At 39.1% G+C, this 23,155-nt stretch overlaps 2 long non-coding RNA genes across 2 annotated transcripts; both read left to right on the plus strand.

Annotated features, from left to right (window-relative positions):
* Window positions 1-12,851: 12,851 nt before the first annotated feature.
* Window positions 12,852-14,045, plus strand: LOC309507762. The gene is made up of 2 exons (XR_014209237.1): window positions 12,852-13,673; window positions 13,812-14,045. It is a non-coding gene; the product is annotated as an uncharacterized lncRNA (long non-coding RNA).
* Window positions 14,046-15,971: 1,926 nt separating this feature from the next.
* On the plus strand, window positions 15,972-16,871 carry LOC309508230. Its single transcript, XR_014209430.1, has 2 exons — window positions 15,972-16,367; window positions 16,577-16,871. It is a non-coding gene; the product is annotated as an uncharacterized lncRNA (long non-coding RNA).
* The last annotated feature ends 6,284 nt before the right edge of the window (window positions 16,872-23,155 follow it).

Raw genomic sequence — 23,155 nt, forward strand, 5'->3', positions numbered from 1 at the left:
CTCATGACCCACCAATGACTGTTTAAAAACATTCCGATGACCACCTTTCCAAATATGATAGTAGGAACACAGAATAAAAGAAAATTCAAAAAGTACACTGATATACTCTACTGTTATGCCACTGTAGCAGACTAGGTCAAGTCAGATATATAGATGATAACTGTCCTTGTATAAAAAAAGACTTGTCAGGTTTACTCAGCAGCCATTTATTCCTATAACAATAACAGGGCAGGTCAGACCAATGACTGGGTCAGACACACAAGGGGAACACTCTTTTAACAAATCAATTAATAATACATCCCCACATCCAGGCTAACATACCTGTAACAACAGGTCAGACACACAAGAGGGGAAAATTCTCTCTATTCATTAGCAGAAATATTCAACAAAGTTCATTTTACAATACTTTAAGTGTAATTTATCAAATACAATTAGCGATATGAACATGAGTTTAAAACAATATTCTTTTGGCTTACCAACACAGCTCAGTTCAAATGTCTCTGCAGCTTTGATTTGACAAACTTTTGTAAAAATGTCTCCACATTCAACACACTGAGCCTTCGGCTTAAGGAGGTCGAACACCAGACGAGAAGCGCAGCGCCACATCTTTAAAATTTAAACACATTATTGTCTATGAGTGAGTGTACACAAACCGGCGGTGCCATTGGACGTCTGTCTGCGGCGCCCAGCTACGGCTCAGGGGCCTCATTTATAACCGTTTCGTACACACAAAACAGGGCCTGAAAGAGGCATATGCCACTTCCGACGCATAAGTTGTGATTTATAAAAACAAACTTGACGGGAAAATATGCACACCTGCACGCAAACTCTGACCCATGCGTACGAACGTTTTGGAGATGGAGCAGTTTGGCGACACCAATGGTGAGCTGGAGTTAAATGTATTTTTGGTCACTTTTAGACAGAAAATCTGAAGAAAATTATACAGAAAGATAATACAAATATAATTTCACTCACCAAGCCTATCACTTGAAGCAAATATCCAGCGCCAGCGAGCACGTTGGGCCGTTTAGTGAAACTGACGCATATATAGGCCTATTTATCTAACGGCAGATGAAGTAAAACCGCAAATCTTCATTATGAGTCCTAATCATAAATACAGTGCATGCTCACAATAACAGTTTAAATAAATAAAAGAATGATTTCATCTATGTTTTACTTCTGACATAAACATTTAGATTAAATATGCCATTCTCATTAATGGTAAACACTTAAACTACATGAAATCATTACTGAGAAGTTAAAAATTTTTGTATATTCAATAAATATAAATACTTGTTGTGGATGCAATGCTTTTGAACACTTTTCCTCTGGCATTCTGTGTTTTAATGTTTAATTAAAACACTTAATTTAATAATAATTTAAAGCTGCCGTCGGCAAGTCTGGCAGATTGGGTCGATTAGCCAAAATTTTGAATGTTTACAACTCTCATGCCCCTCCCCACTACCAGCGAGCACCCTCCCATCGAGGTCGTGCTCGTCAGTGCGTCACTGTGCGTGTGTACCTGATTTTCTGTGAACGCGTCCGTCTCTTCAGCATCTATCAACACCATGGACTCGGAGGTAGGCTGCCCTGGCTAATCTATCCATAGATAGCAATAACCGAGGAATTGGAAGCTTGTTAGTAGATTTTCTCTCCGCCATCACGCTTCATGCAATCTCCAGGCGAACTTCATGCGTGGCGTGTGCATGTGATATTAACGTGCGCGAGTGAGGGGGGATCTGTGGCGTGTGCACGACCTGTGATTGACAGTCAGATCTCACACCCCCCTGCGCTGATTGGACCTGATGAAGCGGGAGCGCTGGATTTTTGCAAAACAAATAACACGCTCCAGGTGGAGTTAGAAGCTCGGGTTTTTTTCTAAAACCACCTTATTTATGTTGTTCTGTCGGATTATAGTGTCGATTACACTGAATATGATCAAAAAAATGTTGCCGACGGCAGCTTTAATACATTTAATTGCTTATCATGATAATAGCAGATTGTCTGAGAAAACAGTTTTGTGCAAATATGCACAACAAGGTCTATCTGTTTCCATTAAAAATATAAATCAATTAAAAATACTATTTGGCCAGGGGAAAAGATCCACTTTCTCTGAAATATATTTTACACTATTTTATGTATTTATTCAAAAACAAGGCAAGATATAGGCTATTCAATTATTTTTATCAATGTGATGTGACGGCACATCCGTATCTCATATTTTCCTAATGTCTTGTACTGTTAAGCATGTTATCACGTGGATGAATAATCATATGCAAATGATATGCAGATGAGGATTTGCATAGTAAAACTAGGCGTAAGCTCCATATGTGGTTATTTCGGGGAGGAGACGCATCTACGCACAATATTCCGCTGACTGGGATTTATAAAGTGAATTCTGCGCAGGTTCTGGCGTACGAACAGTTTTATAAGTCTGAATATTTTTACTTTTAGTAAGGATCCTACGCACAGTTTAATAAATGAGACCCCAGGACCTTGTTCAAAATCCTGTCCTGCCACAGAGCGCCATTTACATAGTTTTATATTAAAATTTACATTGCATTTGTCTCAAATCGTCGTTACGGACTTCACCCTGTGCTGCAAAACACATTTAATTTTACATTCATTTACAGAAATCAGCTGCGTGGATGAAAATTATTGGATTTTCAGGTGAGATTCTCAATTAATTCAGTTAACGTACGCCCTGAGGTAAAGTATTCAGACTGCAGACTCAGCAACGATTGTATTTAATTGTACAGTAAAACATAACATAGTACAGACATTATCTTAATTTCATAATGTCCTTAAACATAACAATATTGCTGGCCATAAACTGAGAAAGTGCGCATCCGGTGTGCGATACCTCGAGTTGTCCTAGACGCGATGCGGCGCTTCGCTTCTTGTCCAGAGTGCAACCCCCTTTAGTTTCAGTACCTGCCCTTATAAAACCAAATTAAATGTATTCAGCGTCATATTTTCTCACCACACACTTCAAAGCTTTTGCTTTTCTGTCTCACAAAACGATCCATATTACAGTAACGTTCAATTTGACGTTGTAACTTTATTGGTGTTGCAATATTTAAACATAAATTAGCTTTTAGATAATGCATCTTGACTTGACTTGAGTGTTTTTGATCTTATAAATTCATAAGAACAATTAGATCATTAGAAAATAACAAGATTTGTCAATTAAAAAATAAATGAAAATTAATTTGGGGATAGTCTAACACTGACTACACAGCTCACCATATGGCATTCCTAGGCCCACCGGTTGAGAATCACTGATATAAAAGACAATATAATGCAATCATTGTGAAAGGTTTTGCCATGCAATAATATTTTTCATATTTAGAATATGCATTTCTAATTCTTTAGCATTTTTAATATTGCTCTGTCATGCAATAATATTTTTCAACGTTTGCATTTTAATAATGCAATATCTCGTCACACCCCTAATAAAAGCTGTATAATAATAAAGCATGTCCATATTTTCTTCCCTTATTTTTTTATTTATTTTTAAATTTATTTATTTACTTTATAAAAGCAGAATAACGATAAAGCCTGTGCATTGTTTTATTGTATTTTTGTATTTGACTTATCACTGAATTTTCTTAATTTGTTTGGTGCCTCTTTCTCTGTTTCCAAACTTTGCTCTGTCTATGAACCAATCTCAATTTTATTGCTATTCCTGAAGCAGCCAGAAGTTCAGACATGCTGTCTGGGTCTGATTGCTTATCTGCAGTGGCCTGTAGCAAAATACTCCAACAGAATCAGCCCTATAAAAACATAGTTATTATGATATGCCTCCAAAAAAATTGTGGTACCATCTACACAGGGGCAAGAACCTTGTCTAAAGCATGAACACATGAATGGATCGTGCTGAAGTTGACAAGGCATAGATAGTTTTGAAGATGAGCATGACTGGGACGTTTCCCACCACTTTTGTTCCTATACCACGTTTTAACAAAGCTCTTTCCAATCCTCTATAACAGTGGTTATCAACTGGTTTAGCCATGGGACTGCCATTTTACCATGGTCATTATGAATATGTGGAAGAAAATGGTGACATGCTGGAATATACAGAGCAAATGGAGCATTTATTCTCCGAGAATGATATCACAGACAAAGGTAAGAAATGCTCTATTTTGTTAAAGGGATTCTTCAGCATTTAGCATTAAACTTTGTATCAGTAGAAAACCTTTAGTATTTTCGAATTACCTTGCTTCCCTCCCTCATATCCCCCTGAGACAAGAGATTTCTGTATTTTTTGTCTGGAAAAAAATCCTCCGATGACGTTCTCAACCCGCCCATAGAGGGCGTGATCTCACTCACAGAATGTACAAATAGTGTCAGCCATCTTTTTTTGGAAGGTAAGCCAAAAACAGCTTGCTCTGTGGAGAAAGCTGAGTAGTAGGGGTTACCGTACATCCTCTTTTTCCCGGACATGTCCGGCCGTCGAGATCGTCCAAAATGTCCGGGATTCAGTTTTTGCTCTCTACAGTCGCCATTCATTGTTTACATGCACACCTTTTGTTTCAATCTAACTGAATTCATTCCGATTGGTGAATCTGAATATAGTGTTTACATGAACGCTAAACAAGTGATCGGTTGATGTGCGTTATAGCATTGCTAAGAAAATTCCCGCTCCTCCGTGAAAGATAGTCCAGGAGACTGGTGAGTCTCATTTGGCGTCCTGCTCGCCACAGTAAACATAATGAATGGCGAGTGTAGAACACAAAAGCTGAATCTCAGACATTTTGGGCGATCTCGAAATCCAGGGCAGACTCGTCACAGAGACTCACGATAAAACAGCGTCTTTTCAGTTTCGAGTCAACTAGTGTTGAAGATTTTATTATTTAGAAAATAAGTAATTTAACTCTAGTAGCTGCCCTCTGTAACTGGTAGGCGTGGCTTGGGAGTGGCCTCATAGGGCAGCGAAGTAAGTGCATTCTGGGAGTTGTTGTCTTTCATCCACATGAGTCAGTTTTTTTTTTTGTTGCCTTTTTTCAGTCTAGAAGGCTCCAAATTCAAAAATAATTTCACATTTCTACTACATAAATGACACAATTTAAATACACATTCATCTTTCCAGAGGTGAAGTATCCCTTTAAGTGTGTGCGGTTCCTCATGAGGAACTTGGCAACACTAAGGAAGCCGGGAGAGTTGGCTTACACAGATTTAATCGACCTGGTCCAGAACCACCACAGCCACAGTTCTAAACCTTCAGTGATTGTGCAGCATTTCAAGTACCACAGCCATTTTCGTAGGTATGGGGACTCTATTTCAAAGTTTGTGGCCAAGCTTCGTTAGCTGGAGGACATGCTGCGTGATTGCATTGTGTGCGGAATTACGGCTCTTTCACACAGCAAGCTTGAGCTTCACGTCAGTGTAACTACATCGTCATATATCTACAGACTTGTGAGAGTATTCACACTGGAAGCGTGAAATGGGTACGTTTTCTCAACGTTTTTGTTTTTATTCATTATGTGTATTTAACTTGTAGAATATTTGTAATAAATACTTTTAATTATCACAGTTTTCTTTTTTTGGATGTTTTTAAGTGGCCTTGTAGTTGCTGTCATAAAATCCTTTAAAAATATTATCAGAACAATTGACATGGAATGGCATGGAATTGGCATTGGCATGTAATATGCATTTTGAGCACTTTTTTTGTGTTAAATCATATTTATTTTGTCCATTAAAGGAGTCATGACCTGTAATTTTCACTTTTCCACGAGAATCAATGTATGTTATGATTGCCTAACGTTTATACACTGGCCGGGAAGCCGATGTTTGCGTGAAGCGTTTGTTTACCCCTGGGTTCGTAAACCAGCCCACGTGCACGCGCACTCAAATACGAGATTTTAATTTCTGCCCCGACTTGACGTCAAGACGGGGCAGGATATACCATATATGGACACCGCAGACCTATGCTGCAGGAAGCCCGCCCTGCCCCTCTCCCCCTCATATTCAGTCGCGAAAGATGCAGAAACGTAGTGCACACGTGAGTTGCTCTGTTGTTGACTGCCAGAATCAACATGTAACTTAAATGTGTTTTCTCTCCCAAGAACGGACCAAGCTGTCAGGGACCAGTGGATTAAATTCATTTTTAAAGACGCGGTTCCTACAACCCTTCCCACTGGCTTAACGTTAGGTGTCTGTGCTAATCATTTTACGCCGCAATCGTTCACAAATTTGTGGTCTAAAAAACCACAACGTGAAACAAGGCAAAAACACCACATGATAGCAAACGTTGATCTCAATAACCACTGTAAGCTGATAAAAAAAAAGTAGACTACATCTCCGTTAATGTAATCTACATTAAATAAAAGGTATAATGTATGTCTCAGTCAAAATGATTGTCTTTACCATTCAGAGACATCTTGATGTAGACGTCATTCCATCGACTCTACATCTTCCCTTTCCAGCTCAGGTTCAGAGTCTGGCTCGTGCATATACGGTTGAATTCCGTAGGTTGCGGCCAGGTCGGGTTCATTCACAACTTGCGCCATGATGTCATTTTGGAATGATATGCTGAAGTTACCTGCGGTGTCAACCCCCCTCCTTCCTGCCACCAATCAACGCGCCCCTCATTTGCATTATTAAAATGACCGTCCACGACAGCCAAAATATCGCATCAGATCTCGCGAGACAATAATGCCTTCAGAAATAAGGGTCAGAGGAGCTCTGTGTTTATTTTTTTTCCACTTTTCTTTTTTAGAAGGGCCTGAAAGACTATAATAGAGCGTGGGTATCCAAGGTAATACTTAGGTTATGACTCCTTTAAAAGTGTGCTTTCACTTTAATTGAGTGTGAGCAGTGCAGCGCAGCAAAAATAGACTCTGCACCGAAACCCTCGCTCCACTACAACACTCCTACTTGACGCTCACGCGTTTCTCCTGCTCCCGGTGTGGATGCACTCAATTTGTTAACATGCATGCTGAAAAAATATGCAATGCTCACACGCCGCTCAAGTTTGCGGTGTGAAGCGGCCGTTAATGATAAGATAATTCAGTGCAGGCTGCTGGGGGAAGCAACACTCTCGTTTACAAAAGCAATAGAAATCGCACAAGGTATGTACAGTAGTCGGCAGCACTACATGCAAAATATATGAAAAAGCAAGTAACAGTGGTCAGAGTGTTTCATGTGACTAATGCTTTTAAAGTGAAAACAGTGGAATGTTACAGATGTGGGGGAGCTCACTATGCAAATGCTTGTAAATTCAAAGGCACTGCACCATAATTGTGAAAAAAGGGACATTTGGCAAAGAAATGCAAAGGCCACAAATCTAAAGTAAGAAACTCAAAGGATGAAGGGAAACTTCTCTCAAAGACATTGTGGAGACTGAACAAGAGGATTCAGTGTTTAACTTGAGTGAAACTCGTTCGGACCCTCTTTATGCAACAATTCAAGTTAATAAAGCAAGCCTAAAGATGGAGGTAGATACAGGAGCTTCAGCATCAATCATCAGTTAGGAGACTTATGGGAAGTTATGGACTGACACCATTTTCAACAAAAAACTTTCAACTTCTTATGTGTTTTGGCCGTTCATTTACAAAGACAAATGTAAGTTCTGGCATGAAACTCTAGATGGTGCAGGCTAATAGGTCATTTTACTCACATGTTCATAATCACATCGTTATCTATAGGGCGCAGCTGATTGGTTCCTGCTGTATCAGTAGCCAATGAGCTCGCTGCTCAACCTTCAAATACTTGGGTAACATTTGCCTTAGCAGTGCAGTGCGGTTTCAGAAACCCACCAACTTCCCCAGATCCACCTGTATTGATCTGCTACGGGTAATTCATGTAAGCTATATTGTACAGCAGCAGCATATCTTACTTGCTCACAGCAGCGTGTCGTGTACGTATTGGCAGTAGCAAGTCCCATACTTGCTCTGCCGCTGCAGCAGTGTAGCAGATCTATTCCGCCAAGTCAAACATACAACATTGTCATACCCATTACCAGCAGAATACAGCGTTTTTAGTCGTTTTCTCATTGTCAAGGGAACAGGCCCGAGTGTGCTGGGGCGTAATTGACTCAGAAAAATGCAGTTAAACTGGGGCGAGATTAGGCTCATAAAAGGGCTTTGTGCAGGGAACGTGGTTACAAGGTATCCAGATGTGTTTAAAGATAAACTGGGCACCCTGAGAGGCACCATGGTGAAACTTTGCGTGGAGCTACACCTTGTTTGTTGAAACTCCGGTCTGTCCCATATCCAATGAAGCGTAAAGTGGAAAAGTAGCTTGGGACGCTTCAGCGGCTTGATATCATTGAGTCAATTTAGTTTTCTAATTGGGCAGCCCCAATTGTTCCCGTGCTGAAAGAGTACAGTCCGCATTTGTGGAGACTATAAACTGACAATCAACCAGGAAGCAAAGGTGGAGACTTGCCCTGTGATGGCCACACATTGATAAGGGTAACCCACATTCATTCATTCACGATGCATGCATTCCACTATACATTCATTCACATACTGATAAAGTTATTTTCTTCCTCTTTATCTTTGTTTGACATATTTGCAAAGCTTTTCTTTATACTTTGTGATGCTGCCGAGTCAGGAGAGTAAGCTGTTAGGTGAGCTCACCGTCTGTGATAAATACCTGTTTGTTGTCTCAGTTAAAAGGCAAGTTTTGTTCAGTTCTCCTTAGCTCTTCTTTATATAGAGTTAAAACTTGTTTTGTTGACCTTAGTTTAAGTCTAGCTAGATTATTTGTTAGAACAAGTTGATTTTTCTATTCCTTATTTGTGACTTTTCCTTATTTTGGGGTAAAATAAAACCATTTTTTTGTTGATAATCCTGTGTCCTTGTGCCTTACTACTTGGCTTGATCATATGCCCTATTCCAAGAATGGAATACTTGTTCTCAATGCTGGCTGGAGGCAAAACTTTCACTAAGCTTGGTATGAGTTAAGCCTATCAACAGTTGTTGCTGGACGAAGAGTTGAAGCAATACGTCATGATCACAACTCACAAAGGGTTGTTTAAGGATAACAGGCTGGAGTTTTTGGGGAGGCATTTAGCCTGGCCATTTTTCAAAGAACAATGGAAAATCTGAAATTCCACACATAGCAGTTGTAACAGAGAGGCAGGGACGAAGCGGTGAGAGAATCAGCCTGCAAGCACAACTTTAATAACAATACAAAGAGGTAATACAGGGCAAACAAAAACTCAGGACAGGAACATGGTACAGCAAACAACGACTGACAAACCACAAAATAAAGGACAGGAACATGGTACAGCAAACAACAACTGACAAACCACAAAATAAACACAAGGGCAATTTATACACAGGCTAACAAGGTAACAAGGGGTGTGGTTGATTGTCATGGGAACGCATGAGGGTAACCAAGGGAACTAACAAGACACACCTGAAGAGACTAATCAACATGAAAAACTAAAAAAAAAACATGGCACATGTACCAAATTAGCTCTATGAAATATTAATAATCAATACTAACTGGTTATAATTTCTTATGAATATTTGGATCAGTTAATATAATTAACTTAACCCCCTGGGGTCTACGGTATCGCCGGCGATACCAGCTCGCTTTTTTTTTATCAATGTAAAAGAAACTCATAAATACTCTGTTGACTTTGATTTTCCATAGGAGTTTCATACATCAATCGATTCTGTTAAATGTGTATTATTTTTGTGTATACTCACAATAAAAACAAAGTGTTGTGCTTTTTGCCAAATAAAGAAAAATAAACACGAAGCGAGTTCTGCCTTCTCTCTGCCAGTGAAGTCCATTCTGAAACGCGTCCGAAAATGAACAATAACTCAGCGAATACTCAGTCAAACAGGCATACAGACACACAGGCATGAAGCTTGAATTCTCTTCTTTTAAATGAAGTAATTTATATAAAAAACAAATATTCTCATCTTGTGAAATCTGTATTAAAAGAGAGCGATTCCAGTCGAGCTCATCTCATCTCATTACGTTTTAATCGGCCCCGCCCACGGAGAGCGCGCGCTATTCAAACGCAAATGACTGAGACGATCCCATACAAACTGTGAACGCCCACATATCAGCTCGAGAAAACACATCAAGTTTATTCAGATCATTGTACTTGTCTACACTGTCTCGCAGCGCTGTGAGGAATAATAATAATGGAAAACTTACCTCAGAAGTGCTGGTATTTCGAGGAGCAACGGATGGAATAATGTAGTAAGTTTTTTTTTTCATTCTCAAGTAAATCGCGTTTCTGTGTGAATGAATGAACGGCAGAGATGCGCTGTTTACCACAACTCGCAAAAAGACGGTTTAAATTTGAATTGCGTTTCTGTGTGTGAATGAATGATCTGCTTTTAGCAAACTATTTTGCTATACTGAGTAAAATCGATTGAAATATGTTGAAATAAAATGTATTTGTATAAGCAACGTATTAAACTGCAAATTAACATTTATATTCCTTATAATAAAAACGAAATACCTATTTTACAGACAAATGAAAGACAACATTTCGTTGATTAGTTTTGGATAGATTACACATTTTTACAGTAAAATATCTGCCACCTCAAATAAGCTTTTGTTTGCCAATTTTTGCTAATATGTTAAATATAGTATGTTTTGTCAATGTAGGCTATATTCGAAGTAATGAATCCTTAACTTTGAAATATGTATGATAAAATGTATACTTTAGTTTTTACAAAGAAAGATTACACTTCAATTGTTGTTTTAATTGTAACCTTTTTAATAATAAAAAATATATTTACAAGGTAGATGTAAACAAATTTTAAAAGGTAAATATAAGCATTTTCTTTAAATAATTTTTATTGTGTTTTATTATTGACAAATTTGGGGAGAGGATACATATTCCAAAACTGAAAATACAGTATGAGAATTAACTGCACAATTAATAGACATGTTTTCCTTGGATATTATACAATTTGCAAGCAAAATTTGTAAAAAAATAAATAAAATAAAAATTGACATGCTTCCAACTGTGAACCAATTTGGTAGAATATATATATATATATATATATATATATATATATATATATATATACTGTATATATATTGCTCTTGCATTCTTTCTTGTGGCTATAGGTGACACACCTGAATGAATGGCTCATTAAGTATGCGGGCCCCATTGTCTCCTCAGGTGTGAATCACTACATATGCATGATGCTGTTGAATGGTTGACGCCCCTTGCGCATATTGCCTTTACAAACAAAAAGTGTTTTACAAGATTTAAATCAATGTATTGTGTTATGTGAATGATAAGGGCAGGATGATTTTCACATCATTTTGAAGAAAAAACTCTAGGCAAAGACATCAATTAGTCAAAAGTCTTATTGACACGTATTTAGTATGTGTTTTGTGGCCTTATTTCAGAAACTTTAGTTTTTAGTTTTTTCAATAACCATGCATAAACATTATTCTCTCAAAAATACAAACATGTACATGCATGTTGCTCACATATTATGGTAGCCCTGTTTGTGCTAAATAGAGTGTAATTATACCTTTGCCATTAATATGTTTATAAGCAACTGAAAAAAGCACAAATGTCAGGGCATGTCAGAACATCTCAAGGACCCCAAAAACCCCTCAGACCTCAGAGGGTTAAGCACTCTCGTCCCACAGTCCCGGTGTCTGGTCTCGTCCTTGACAAGTGCTTCAGAACACTCACCAGAGAAACTGCCATTCCTGTTTTTGTCTTTGTCTAGCTACACAGACTACTCACCTGAGAATTCCCGTTCACTTACCTGAAGTCCTGTTGTTTCCATTGTCATTGTCATCGTCCGGGTTCTCGTCATCATCCCTGCTAAAGACATTCATCCAACCAAGTCAGCTAAGTCATCGTCACATCAGTATTCCAGTTCATCGATCATCTCACCTTGCATTGCTCTACCTGCACTTTAAATAAAAACCCTCTTTGTTCACTTTAACCTTGTCTGCCTTCATCTGAGTGTGACAGAAGACCAGACCACCAAAATGCAGAGTACGAGCACAGACGCCGTGAACCCAGCTGATATTCTCCTCACCCGCTTTCAAGATGGTAGGCCGATCAAGGACTATATAGAAGAGTTCCTTGATCAGGCACATAAAGTACCTTGGAATGAGGACACATTAAATATCGTCTTTTGGTGCGGGTTGGATGATGTTCCCTGGCCCATTATATGGATTTTGTACTATAGTTGAGTGGTTCTTCCCTTACTGTTTGTGAGGTTGGTGGAGACACCACCCCCACTCTACCACAGTCACTCTGGTCCACTCCAGAATCACATCCTGCCGAGATCACCCATCAAGAATCCTCAGTTCCTGCCCTCATCCACAGTCCAGAGGGGTTCAACTTAATTGACTTTGATATTGATCCTGAGTTTCTTCACATTATGTCAACCGAGCCTGAGAATGGCTATACGTCTCTGCCATGGCCGCCCGAAGGGATGTCTACGCCATGGCCACCTGAATAGACGTCTCCACCATGGCCGCCCGAAGGGTTGTCTCCACCATGGCCGCCCGAAGGGTCGTCTCCGCCATGGCTGCCCGAAGGGACGTCTTCGCCGTGGCCACCCGAATAGACGTCTCCACCATGGCCGCCCGAAGGGTCGTCTCCGCCATGGCCACCCGAAGGGACGTCTCCGCCATGGCTGGCCGAAGGGACGTCTCCGCCGTGGCCGCCCGAAGGGAAGTCTCCACCATGGTCATCTGCACAGCCTGACCCGCCCTGACCACCTGCTCAGCCTGACTCGCCCTGGCCTTCTGCTCAGCCTGACCCGCACTGGCCTTCTGCTCAGCCTGACCCGCCCTGGTTTCCGGAACTGCCGGTACCGTCCTGGAGTCTCCAGTCCTTGTTCACCCAGTTCACACTGTGGTAGACTCCAGGACGGCCTTTATTTATTTTTTTTGCTAAATTTCAAAGAACAGACATTCAAAAATAATCTCCTAAAGTTTCGTAGTCCAGATAATTGAGTAAAGGTATTTAAATAACTATTAAAGTTTACAAAGTTTTACTAAATTCGCTGGAAATGAATATTGCTTTTCTCAACTCCTCTAGTCACCTCTGAGCATGTCCCGGGAATCCCCTCAAACATCTCTGCTCTCCAAATATGGTGTTACACGTTGTATAGAACCAATCAAAAAGCTTAGAAATGTACACAAACGCTGATCATTTGTCAATGGGAAGCCCCGTTTCGACTGACCGGCACGCGATTGGTCCAGCCATCCTCCTGTCAGACTCGTAGCGCTCTGTGTAAACAAGCTAGCAGATCTCCTCAGAAAGATTAAATATTATTAATTTGAGAAATGTCGCTGTCAAAAGAGAGCAAAGTCGCCAAAAAGTCGCCAAAAGCGTTTAACTCACTGGAGGCTTCTAACCTAAGCTCTGCTGCTGGTCATCAAGAGTGGCTAAGGCTAGTCAGTGATTTTTTTGGATCTGGAGACATGTCATCCTCTGATGACAGTGACAGCGAAAATGACAGTCCTGTTGTATTTATCGTGTATGGATGTGAGTGAGTGCAATTATTCTGTGAGTGTATTTATCTGCAAGGAGAATCCATTACAATGTGTTTGATTTGTTTTAACCCAATATTTAACTGTTGGTATCTCCGTTATGAATTTGTTACACTGTTATTGTCAACTAGCCTACACAAAGATATGATTGCATAGGCTAACATTATTTGTTCTCTGTTTCCTTGTCTCTCTGCCTCTCTCACTTTCTCTCTCTCGTACACACACACACACACACACACACACACACACACACACACACACACACACACACACACACACACACACACACACACACACACACACACACACACACACACACACACACACACACACACACAGAGAGAGAGAGAGAGAGAGAGACACACACACACACACACACACACACACCCTCTCTCAAGGAAAACTGTAGCACCTCTGTTCAATCTTTCTGATTTTAGTAAATGTTTGTAAAAGTGCCTTTTTAAATTATTTATTCAAATAAAAACTTTAAAATAATTTGAGCTTCAGCCTGGTTTAATAGCATATGTTAATGTCTTTGGTCAAATTAAGCTGTACAATAAATAGTTTATCCCTTTAAATGCAATGGATTTTGAAAGATATCAACAAAAAACTGGCAAAAAACTTTAAAAGCGATTTTCTCAGGTTTTCAATTGGAAAAAGAGGACAGACGACCATAATTCAAATGTGTATATCTTTACAACCATTCAAGGTATGACTTTGACTAGGATGTCATTTGAAAGCTTATGGTCTCTTTCCATTAATACCAAAATCTCAATTTTGAAATTTGGGTCACTGTGACTCATTTTGCTGGATCAGGTCACATATGTTTACATTTCCTTGCATTTGTACATGCATCCCTGAACATGCATAATACTATCTATTGTCAATTTTTATATATTATGTATTTTTCAAATATCTTTTGTATATTGTTATTTCCTATTTACTTATCCTATTTTAATTATTTTTATTATCGTTATTCTGTCACTGTCATTCTGTTTGTGCCGTGGAAGCTTCTGTCACCAAAACAAATTCCTTGTATGTGCAAACATACCTGACAATAATGCTCTGTCTGATTCTGATATTCTCTGTGGTTGAACAAGTTTCTAACCTTCCCCTGATCTGCAGAGAATAACATAACCCTAATCCACAATAAAAAACACTTCCTATTAATGTAAAAATGTTTTTGTCAACGCTGTTGTTGTACTTTAGCTTACCCGTGAAACCTGGCATTGCGATACTGTGGATATTGTTGGCATCTGTTTGATAAATTGATTGTGATGTTCCTCATTTGTAAATCACTTTGGGTAAAAGCATCTGCCAAATTATTAAATGAAATGTAAATGTCGCTCACAATAAGGGTGCATCTAATATAGAGGAAGCATCTCTTATTCTAGAACAGGAAGTTTCATTTCATCACTATGTTATAATGAATTTCTGATACACATCCATTAAAGTACAGCTGCACTTCCTCTTTATCAAACCTATAATTAACATGAAAAAAATATGTATATTAGGTTGGGATAGAACCTAGAGGGGAGTCCCCAAACTGTCAGCAAATTTTAAAACAAGGTGATGCTTGAGTTGAAAGGCTGTATAAAGCACATAGCCAATTTATTTACATATAGTTTTTTCAGCAGTTCCACACTTGAGAATTAAATTTCCTACTGTGCTTCTCTCAGTAGCAGTTTTCAGATTGTAAATATTGTTATTGCACTTGTGACCTAAAGTCAAGTGTGACCAAAAGACAACTTCCCAGAAAGCATCACAGCATTTTTATATAGATTGAGTGAAGTGTAGCGTAAAACAATAATTTCGGAGGTTTGACTTTAGTCTTCCCACAGAGTAAAGGTAAAATGACTGAGCTATAATGATGATGTATGCCAGCATGGAAGCCTTCAGATATGCTCCAGAGATATTTCATTCAAGATCACCATTATGGTAAATGTGATTGTGAATGTCACGAACAGAAACCATAGTTGCATGTTTCAAATTGGCCCTGCAGCATTTTATCTGAGCTTCCTTCAAATTACTGTAACAGGACAGTGCTCTAGTATGTCCTGCAATTACATGCCTGGAGACGGATCACAATGATGATGAGACACACGAAGAAGGACATGACTGACATTGCAGTAACATGTCCATGTTGAGTGTTAATTGGCAGACATGTTCTTTTGAACATGCATGTTTGCAGTGGCCAGTGCTCCAGGTTTTCAGTGACCTTTGTAAACCTCAGTGTCCAATTAATAGATGTGGGGAGATTTCAAGACTTTGAAGTTGAAGTCTGTTATATTACAGTTCTAAAAACAGTTTGATCATAAAAAAATAAAATAAAAAAATTTATACAAGACCGAAATATACCTCGTAACCCCAGTGGCTCCTCAAACCAGGCCCGGGGTGGGTAATCGGGAGAATCGGGAGAATCGGGAGAATTCCCGGTGGGCCGCTTCACTTTTGGGCCGGTCGAGGATTTTTTTATTTTTTTATATTTGTCACGTTAGTTACATTAGGCCAGGGGCGTAGCAGCCTTTATAAAAGTGGGGGGGACAAAAGCTGTATGGTGATGATACCCCCTAGGTGGACCTCTGTCCTTCTAGGGGGGTTCGGGGGCATGCTCCCCCGGAAGATTTTTTTTTTTGCATTTTAAGGTTAAATGCATCAATCTGCTGCACTTTGAGAGCTCAAAATTAAGAGCTTTAACCGGATTCAACCCATGAACTATGCACATTGAACAAAGAAAAAGCATTGACTTGTACCTAAAGAGGGCTCAAACATCTTTTTAGTTATGATAGCCTATAGACTATCAGTCTACATTACATTATCACTGGTGTTTTAGAATGCCAAACAGTTATTAGGAATAATTATACAAATCATTATTATATTATTATATGACGTAAAATCATAGCCTAAATGTCTATACTTTATAAATGAAAATGAATATTTCAAAAGTATATTTTATATTACACTATAGTATAGGGAAATTACAATACTTTTGTCCTAATTTCTTCACTTGCAAGAAATAAACCCTTGAGTGGTTTTTGACGCCAGATCACCAGCTGATCGGTGTGCAAAGTGAGCACTTTTCTTTATATCACGCAGCACAAACAGACTGGCTAATTAGTTAAAGTCTTGTTCTGTTTTAGAAAGGAACAAACAACAAAGCCATATCACGGTTTCAATTTTAGTTTGTTGGCAAATTATAACGCTAGAGACCTTTATGTTAGGCTATAAATTTGACATCTCATATGTGTTGGGAAAATGGAGAAGAGCGAGTTCGGCAAAAGGCGGATTCGAACTCGGGTCGAACGCGTCAAAAGCTGCTTTCAAGCACCTCACGATCTCATTGTCATCATCAGACAGCCAAAAAACTGATCATGATGCTTTTTTTGTGTGCAAATAAATTATTGTTAACATAATGTGTTTGTGTGTTTGTAAAAAGGATGTAATCGTCCTCTGCTTTTTTTCTGGGGTGCATTTTACTCCAGACCGCCAAACAGCAAAGGGACTAAACGAACGAAAATTCGCAAGAGCAACAAGAGATTTGAAGTTCATGCAGACACACCCAAGAGATGATTCGCGCTGTGATTGGCTGAATGTTAGTTCACTCAAGTCTAAGTAACAAATCAGAGAACACGGGCGGAAATATTGACGCTGGGTCAAAATAAATGCGGGGGACAGAATCCCGTGTTTCTAAAAGTGCGGGGGACGTGTCCCCCCCGTCCCCCCCGGTTGCTACGCCCCTGCATTAGGCTACACACTTTCCGCATTCTGACACCGCAGAGGGAGTTCTCCCCTCCCCTCCCATAGAGTTGGTTGGGTCCATAGCCCGTCTTTTCAAAAACGTTTTATCAGGTAGGCTACCGCGGCACCGCCGGTGCCTACCGATAGCTGGGCCGGCCCTATGGCGGCAAATCAATGACAAAATAAACGGAGCGCACAACTGATGCTGGCGTGCGCAGTAAATGACATTCGCGAGAGGATAACAGATCTACACGCGAGGAAGCGGGAACTCGCGAGCTCATTCAAACCCCCCGCGCGCGTATGACATCTCCTCTGCCCTCGCGCGCGCGCATGATCATTCCCCACGCTCTCGCGCTTGATCTCCTGCTTTTGCTCGCTCGAACACTTTTATTTTTGGCAGTCGATGGGCGGGACTTACTGTTTTAATAACCTCAAATGTCATTAGGTATCACGTTTTTTGATTAAAAAAGCATTATTTTTGAATATTTTTAAATACAAATAAATCTGTAAACATTAGTTCAATATGCCTCTTTGTGGAAGAGTGGGATACATTTCAAATGCTTTCTTTCTTTCTTTCTTTCTTTCTTTCTTTCTTTCTTTCTTTCTTTCTTTCTTGCTTTTGTTAATTTATCAACCTACCCATGTGGAATAGTGGACATTTTTTTGTTAACTTCTCAGCTTAAGTGAATTATTATTTAACCTTTACATTATTTGTTGAACCATGTTATTAATAAAAACTACACAATAGTAAGAGCTGAACTGTTGCTTCATTTATCCAATTTGGAAAAAGTGCTGATTTGGAATTCCACCACGGAAAAAGAGGGCCGGTCTTGGGCCTGAAACTCCCGGGCTGAAAAGTGGCCCCACTCCGGCCCTGCCTCAAACTGTTGACAAAACCTCATAGCTCCACCCACCTCAATCATGAATGAAGTGCTGCACACGTTTCGGAGACTGTCTCTTCTTGTTTGCAGTGCAAGGGTATAAGTATAAGTAAATAATTTTCTTTACTCAAAAAAACACAATGTTTGTAAAGGTTAATGTTTTATGTTTTTTGAGGAGCAGAGAAGAGAGTCTTAGTCTGGAATTTGCTGTCTATAGCCTGCATAGCACTTCACTTTTATAAGATTTTGGCCAAATGTAATAAACGACAGGAAAAACTGAGCACCCACATGGTTAAAATAAACTTTTTTACCTGTAAGTTGATGAAAACACAATGCAATGCAATTACTTCCTCAGATGTGGCTGTTAATGATGGACAAATCACAAATATTCGCTGGTGAAAAAGCGTGTAATTCCATTTGAGCTTGATTTTGGTAAAATGTTAATAATATAATGATACATGCAAGTGTCTGACCTGGGACAAAAACCTGGGACACAGAGGCACACATTTCCTGAAAAGCTTGCTTGAGTGTTTATCTATGACATTCCCCATAGCATCAATCCAAGACGCAGTGTTGAGTTATAGTTTGAAAGGGAATGCCTCAAGTTACGACTGTAACCATGGTTCCCTGTGAAGGGGAACGAGACACTGTGTCTTGTTGCCATGCTTCGAGCCTGCCTGCACATCTCCTTCAGACAAAGAAGTTGATAATGTACATGTCAGGTGCCCTCTAATGCCCATTTCACACCTCAAGCTTGAGCTTCACGTCAGCATAACTACATCGTCACTGCAGCTGCGCAAGAGTATTCACACTGGAAGCGTTTGTACAGCGTCACAACAGTGGTTCCAAGGCTACATGTAAGTGAGGATTTTGTTTTTAAAAGTTGGTCCTTTATAAACTTGATAGTCTTGAAAGTTAAGATGGGAAGGTGTAGCCTACAATAAATAAACACAACCAAGAAAACAGCTCAGATCTTGACGTTTCAGTCATACTTCAATGTTAACAAGAAAGCAAACTAAAAGAAAGTTATATATCATATTTTCTGGCTAGTTCACTTAAACATTTTTATAATACACCATACTTTCACCCAGACTGAATAAATAAAAACAAGTTTAAATAAGCAAATCTTCTATAAATATTTTTGATTCTTCATTTTCTTTTCTGACATACTCCAGTTCTTATTAAACACACTAGACATGCTTATTCTGTACATTTTGAGCACATTTAGTGTGAAATCATATTTATTTTGTACATCAAAAGTGTGCTTTCACTTAAATTGAGCATGAACAGTGCAGCAAAATAGATTCTGCTGCTCATGCTATACTCCTGCTCCCAGAGTGAATGCACTCATTGGTTAACATGCACGCTGGCGGTGTGAAACGGGCATTATACTCACGGGCGCTCCAGTAGTGACGTCATGAACTGTTGTCGCCAATAAAATCGTTGTGTTTACACATGCTTTAAACACTGGTCATGCTGATGACGTTCCCCATAGTGTACAATGCAATGATGTTTATTAATTTCCTGAATACTAGCAGTTTTACACTTCCCTGACATTTTCGCTGGTTTTTAACCATTTATTTTCACTTAAATGTAATGCTTTGACTTTCGTTGATATATCCTCGGAAAAAGAGATCCAAAAGCTAAAGTCAGTGCAACTTATCTATGATGACTTGATAGCTGAGCGCGGGCATTTCACTCACATTGAATGTGTCAACGTCAAATTTGAATTCATGATTGGTTGACTGCCAAATTAAAATATTAAACAGAACTATAAAATAATGTTATTAAAGGTGCTGTAGGACATCTGGGAAAATGCTAACTTTAGCCTGTTAGCCGTAAAAGTGTACGTCCCACCCTCTCTGCAAATCGTCGTCCAAAGCCACGCCTCATGAAAGCATGAACGCGCACAGCCAAGAAGACCGGACACGTTACTGCAATACATCATGTGTCATTCACCGGTGAGAAAACTTTATAGTACAGTGAGTAACACTACAATATCAAACGTAAACAAATTCTTTAAAACAGAATTAGATGCAGCAAGTTTTCGGTTTGTTTAGCTAGCAAAACTTGTCAGTGTGTAATAATATTTCTTGCATGATAGGGTTTCCACAATGAGAGTCTGCTTAGCTCCGATGAAGATATAGATCGTAGATCCTTTGCCAGTGCCACTTGTTTTCGGTTCAGAAGGAAAGTGAGGTTGTTGCTGCTTGCCTGCCATTCTCGCTCTGTCTGCACAGCGTACGTGATGTCTGTGAGAACAGCCTGCGCAGTGGTATGCAAACACATGTTGACTGACAGGGAACACATGCTATAGGACTGTTCAGACCGAACGCAACAATTGAATGAACATTTATGGTCCTACGCCTTCCACAGACAACATATATTTATAAAAATACATTTAATACATGTAATACAAAATTACATTATCAGGATATCGTCGCTGTCGGGCGGAATCCTCGTATCTCCAAAACCATTATTTTTCAGGAAATTAAAAAAACTGCATATTTTTTGAGTTATTAAACATTGTATCGTTAAAGTTGGTATTATACCTTGTATTGCTATCATATACTGTTGTATACCAACATTAACACAACATTTCTCCAAAATCATGTTTAATCGGAGATACGAGATTTATGACTTGGGAGCGGGGAGATACGAGGTTACGCTGTCATTGATTAGAATGGAACGGACACAGACGGCGCTGCTGCCATCAGTGTTCATCAATGTCTGCGGTCGCTGACAAGAGATAAGGCTTTAAGAGCTATTCAAATCTAATGATTGTGGTTACATACATCTTCCTAAACTCCATTTTAAACGTTTAAGAGATATGAGTGATGCAATACCAAAATATTAGGCTGTCTAAAATAGGCGGAAATTAATATCTGCACGCCAACAAAATCGGCGGTCGCGTTGAGCCTTTTGACAAGAGAAAAGGCTTCAATAGTTAATCAAAGCTAACGACTGTGGTTACATACATCTTCGTAAACTCAATTTTAAAGGTTTAAGAGCTATAAGTGAAGCAGAACAAAAAATGATGAGCTGTCTAACGTTAGCTGTCTAATAACATTAGGTGGAAATTTGCCTAATCTGCACGCAAACTTACCTCCGTGGCTCACGGGCTTCCTTCTGCACCAAAGCATTACAGCTATCGATTTTTAACAAAACAAGCCGACTCAATTGTATCTAACCTAACTATTTTCACTCGTTATTGTCTATTAAACAGACAGAGTTATGCAAAGATAGGCTTACTGGCGCCAGTAGACCCTTTTTCTCCCATAAATAAAACCTGCTACTTGGGGTATTTTACATGCACAGTGCCAACTTCGAGTCAGTAAAATAATAATAAAAACAATAATTTAATGCTGGTATCCAAAACATTTAATTCAATTCAAGTATTATATTAGATACATTTTAAAACTTCAATGCACACATATAATAAGCCTAGTAATAATAAGCCTAGTAATACGTAGACATTTAAAATACATCAATAACTGATATCATAGTTTAACACAGATAAAATCAGAGTTAAGGCTTGCTTTACGTGTTGCTCGACGAGGGTTTCTTAATCGTTGCGACTTTCAATCCTGAGGAGACAAAATGCCGCGGAAGCTCCCGCCGCGGAGTGAAGAAGAGGTGGAGTTACGAGGATTCTCAGACAGTTTAAGTGTCCAATGGAGTTACGAGATTTGCTCTCAAGCTATTTTCAACACTTTAGATTGGTTAATAATTTGTAAAAATAACAGACCCACGTGGGGACTGACCAATAGCGTCGATTTGTGAAAAAAAATGAAATTGACCAAATTTGGACATACAAGGTTTCCGCCCGACAGCGACGATATGAGGAGACTTTCAACCAGCATAACAAAAACATTTTCTGCAGAGAATCACTGATGCACCTTTAACCATTTAACGGTAATTTTAAATAACCGTTTCCGTTCGGAATGACTAAGCTTGATTTTGTTTTCATTTTTGAGTTAAAATTTCATTAATTTCCATGTTCCATGTTCCAATTGTTTTCGTTCCTTGAACCAGTTCAGAGCCCTGCATCATATCATATAATAGTAACAATATTCAGACTCTGAGAGAACAGATGAAAGTAAGCAACGAGTTTATTTAAACAACAGTGAGCAATGCAGGCAAGGTGAATATAGAGAAAGACAATGCAATGGAGAACAGTAATCTTGGATGAATATAACAGTCTTTTTCTGTCTTTCGTAGAGTCAGTGAAGCAGACGGGAAGGATGGGCAGGATAAAGGATAGCACACAACTCAGTTACTGGGAACAGGTGAGATCCACAGTGGCATGGGAAGTGCAGAGAGACAAGGGAGAGGAACACTGGAGAGGAGAACTTGGAATTGGAGAACAGAATCTTCTAAGGTAAGTAACGCACAGGTAAGTAGTGAATGGGTGGTGTATGCGAATTGGAGACCAGACAAAGACTGAGGTTGAGGTGTGTGCTAATATAGTGCGTTGATTGGTGTGCTGATGGGTGACAGTTGCAGGTGATCAGTACTCTGGTGACAGGGATCGTTGTGAGGGAGAGACGGTGGAACCCTGGTGTGTCCGTGACAATAATGTAATATAATATAATATAATATAATATAATATAATATAATTAATATAATAATATATAATTATGTATAAAATAATAAATTTTTCTGCAAGTCTTCACATTTGGTTACTATTATATATTGTGTTCACTATGATGATAATTCATATTTATTGAGATTTAAAATAATAATAATTTCCATTAGATACATGTGTTAACAAGATGCTTATTTTCTATTCCACTTTGAGCTCTACCTGTTATAGAAGTAACGGTAAAGTCATTTTCGTAGAACCAATGACAAGGAATGCCCAGAGGCTTCAGAAAGCTTTCATTAATATTTCATATTGTTAATTACCCAGTAAATTACTTGTGATGCAATTGCAAAAAGCATTAAAACCTATTGAATGAGCCATTATAGCAGATGTATAAGTTATGAATATCACTGGACTTCATTTAGGAACCATGTCTGTATTGATTGGGTAATAAAATGCATCCTTCTCTTTCTCGTTCTCTCTCCGTGTTCAT

Source organism: Leuciscus leuciscus (genome assembly GCF_965113295.1).
Source record: "Leuciscus leuciscus genome assembly, chromosome: 10".
Lineage (NCBI taxonomy): Eukaryota > Metazoa > Chordata > Actinopteri > Cypriniformes > Leuciscidae > Leuciscus > Leuciscus leuciscus.